At 44.0% G+C, this 4,164-nt stretch overlaps 1 pseudogene; it reads left to right on the top strand.

The window, feature by feature from the left end:
- The first annotated feature begins 291 nt into the window (after window positions 1-291).
- LOC143667447 (E3 ubiquitin-protein ligase makorin-1 pseudogene) lies at window positions 292-2,619 on the top strand (annotated as a pseudogene).
- The last annotated feature ends 1,545 nt before the right edge of the window (window positions 2,620-4,164 follow it).

Consider the following 4,164-nt stretch of genomic DNA (forward strand, 5'->3'; position numbering starts at 1 on the left):
GTTCACTCATTATGTTGTACCGTTCTATGGATTTTTTTTGTGTGGTAACTTATGGACAACATCAAATTTCCCTTTTTATCCCCTTTCAAATATACAATTCAGTGGTATTAATTATTTTCACAAAGTTGTGCCTCAATCACTGTTGTTCTAGTTTGCTGGCTGCCGGGATGCAATATACCAGAAACGGAATGGCTTTTAAAAAGGGGAATTTAGGCGGAGACCGACGGGGAGCTCGCGGCCGCCTCAGTCCCCTTCCCCTCCCCTGGCCGCGCTCTCCCCGAAGCCGGACCGGAACTCTGTGATCCCGGAAGTTCCGGTGCCATTGCTGTGTGGGATAAACAGTAATGGCGGAGGCTGCAGCTCCCGGAACAACAGCCACAACATCAGGAGCGGGAGCGGTAGCGGCAGCGGCGGCGGCGGCGGTGGCAGCGGCCTCCCCCATCCCTATCCCCACAGTCACCTCCCCGTCCCTGGGGGCGGGAGGAGGGGGAGGCGGCAGCGACGGTAGTAGCGGTGGCTGGACTAAACAGGTCACCTGCAGGTATTTTATGCATGGGGTTTGTAAGGAAGGAGATAACTGTCGCTACTCACATGACCTCTCTGACAGTCCATACGGTGTAGTTTGCAAGTATTTTCAGCGAGGGTACTGTATTTACGGAGACCACTGCAGATATGAACATAGCAAGCCATTGAAACAGGAAGAAGCAGCTGCTGCAGATCTAACTGCAAAGTTATCCCTTGCTGCTTCCTCAAGTCTGTCACCGGTAGTCGGACCTCTTGTTGAAATGAGTGGGGGTGAAGCTGAGTCAAGAAATTCAAACTTTGCAACCATAGGAGCAGGAACAGAAGACTGGGTGAATGCCATTGAGTTTGTTCCTGGGCAACCCTACTGTGGCCGTACTGCCCCTTCCTGCACTGAAGCACCCCCGCAGGGCTCAGTGACCAAGGAAGAATCAGAGAAAGAGCAAACCGCTGTGGAAACAAAGAAGCAGCTTTGCCCCTATGCTGCAGTGGGAGAGTGCCGATATGGGGAGAACTGTGTGTATCTCCATGGAGATTCATGTGATATGTGTGGGCTGCAGGTCCTACATCCAATGGATGCTGCCCAGAGATCCCAACATATAAAATCTTGCATTGAGGCCCATGAGAAGGACATGGAGCTCTCATTTGCTGTCCAGCGCAGTAAAGACATGGTTTGTGGATTCTGCATGGAGGTTGTCTATGAGAAAGCCAACCCCAGTGAGCGCCGCTTTGGAATTCTCTCCAACTGCAACCACACCTACTGTCTCAAGTGTATTCGCAAGTGGAGGAGCGCTAAGCAATTTGAGAGCAAGATCATAAAGTCCTGCCCAGAATGCCGGATCACATCTAACTTTGTCATTCCAAGTGAGTACTGGGTGGAGGAGAAAGAAGAGAAGCAGAAACTCATTCAGAAATACAAGGAGGCAATGAGCAACAAGGCGTGCAGGTATTTTGATGAAGGACGTGGGAGCTGTCCATTTGGAGGGAACTGTTTTTACAAGCATGCGTACCCTGATGGCCGTGGAGAGGAGCCACAGAGACAGAAAGTGGGAACATCAAGCAGATACCGGGCCCAACGAAGGAACCACTTCTGGGAGCTCACTGAGGAAAGAGAGAACAGCAGTCCCTTTAACAACGATGAAGAAGAGGTTGTCACCTTTGAGCTGGGCGAGATGTTGCTTATGCTTTTGGCTGCAGGTGGGGATGATGATCTGACAGACTCTGAAGGTGAATGGGACTTGTTTCATGATGAGCTGGAAGATTTTTATGACTTGGATCTATAGCAACTTTCAGTGGATTATAAACTGGTCTGCTGAGCCTCAGACAGTAGTTATTACCTGTGGTGGTGTGGCAGTGCCTGTGTTTCTCTCCTAGGCAGGCCTATCAATTCCAGGTGCTGTTGTAATAATTTTTACCCAGGGTTTGTCTTCTCAATCCCTCACCTTTCCCCAAGGAGTGTGTTGTTTTCTCTGTTTAAAAAGTTACAAAAAATAAATCTTAAAGTTAGTTTTTTTTGTAATATGAATTTAACTGTCAGACAGTTAGTGTAGGTTTATTGCGCCATCTGTTTTCAACCAGATTCACACAGTTCTAGGATAGTATTAATGGACTTTCCACACTCATTTTGAGGACCCCAGGTTCAAAAAAAGCATTGGTTGTGCTTTGGGGTCTGAAAATAGGGGTGATGAGTGAAGGGAACTGAACTGGCAAGTAGACTTCGGCTACAGACTTCGGAGGTGGATATTTAAGGTTCCTGGTGAAATCTGCATATTTTTGTTTTTATATCTGTTCCATACCCTGTAATCCCCACCACATGCACTGGTTCTGTGGTTTTGGTCTCTTGTTTAATTGCACATGTGTAATACTACTGGGTAACCAGAACCAGGTGCGAATGTGTTGAGATTTTTACTGTGTTTAGCATGATAGGAAAATTGTGAAAGAACAGATTAAAAGATATAGTGGCATAAAATAAATGCTAAATTGAAAGTTAACTCCAAGGGCTGATAGACTTGGCATGTGTGAGCCTGAGTGTGTGATAAGCTTTTCATCCCTACATAGATGCCGTATTCTTAGCCTTAATAGGAAACTTGGTTTAGTGATTTCAGCATAGTGTGGAAGATAGATCTTAAAGGACAAAGCAGTATACTGATACTGGTGGTAGTTAATATAGCAGTGCTAGCTTGTTCTGTCTCTATAAATATAGAGATGGGGTTAGCCATAGAGGTTTAAACTTCCTGGTTATCCCATATATTAACACAAGTTGGGTCTTGGATATACAGTTGTATTTAATGTTTTCTAATCTCCTAGCCTTTCCAGTCCAGGCAGTTTTTGAAAAATCTTTGTCCTCCGTTTGAGGGGTTTGGTCGGGTTTTTGTGTTTGTTTTTGTGGGTATTTTCCTCTTTCCTTCTCTGAGCTTTGCAGGAGACAGATGTGATTCAAAACTATGTTTCTAAGGTGTTCATTGTAGTGGAGTCATTGATTTGCAATAATCAGTTATACTTTTCCACTAATGGGAGAGGGGGTGGTCATCTACTAGACAAGCTGATGTTAAGTCTTTAGAAGAATTCTTTAATTGGAAATTTTAGCTTTGCATTTTGTTGCTCTATTTCCTGAAAATAGCTTGGAGATACTCCTGATTTATCCATCTACTGCTTTGATTCCTTGGATCCCACTCATTCTTTCACTCTAAGAGAAAACAAGTAATTGTTGCAGAGGTCTCTGTATTTTGCAGCTGCCCTTTTGTAAGAAGCACTTTTCTCAAATAAAACAATTAAAAAAAGGGGGGGGGAATTTAATATGTTGCTAGTTAACGGTTCTAAGGCTGAGAAATGTCCCAATTAAACAAGCCTATAGAAATGTCCAATCACAGGCATCCAGGGAAAGATACCTTGATTCAAGAAGGCCACTGAAGTTCAGGGTTTCTCTCTCAAGTGAGAAGATACATGGAGAACATGGTCAGGGCTTCTCTCTCCCCTGGAAGGGCACATGGTGAACATGGCGTCATCTGCTAGCTTCCTCTCCTGGCTTCCTGTTTCATGAAGCTCCCCGGGAGGCGTGTTCTTTCTTCATCTCCAAAGGTCGCTGGCTGGTGGACTCTGCTTCTCGTGGCTATGTTGTTCTGCTCTGCTCTCTCTGAATCTCTCATTCTCCAAAATGTTTCCTCTTTTATAGGACTTCAGAAAACCAATCAAGACCCACCCAAATGGGTGGAGACACATCTCCCCTAATCTATCTTAACAACCCTTCTTGATTGGATTACATCTCCAGGGAGAATATCTAATTACATACAGTATTGAATAGGAATTATTCTGCCCTTACGAAATGGGATTTAAATTAAAACATGGCTTTTCTAGGGGACATACATCCTTTCAAACCAGCACAACTGCCAAGTAGTTATCTGTTTTTTTCATACATGTCCTTATTTTTGTTATTCATCTACCTGGATAAAGGGATGCCAGCCACAGGTTTTTACAAATATATGATCGCAAAATGAAAGTATATAGTTATACAATCATTATCAAAGATCAAGGCTATTGGATTTCAGTTTAACAACTTTGGGTACTTCCTTCTGGCTATTCTAATACCCTGGAGACTAAGAGAAATATCTATATAATGATTCAATAGTGATAATCATTTGTTAA

The sequence above is a fragment of the Tamandua tetradactyla genome, chromosome 23 (assembly GCF_023851605.1).
Source record: "Tamandua tetradactyla isolate mTamTet1 chromosome 23, mTamTet1.pri, whole genome shotgun sequence".
Taxonomy (NCBI): domain Eukaryota; kingdom Metazoa; phylum Chordata; class Mammalia; order Pilosa; family Myrmecophagidae; genus Tamandua; species Tamandua tetradactyla.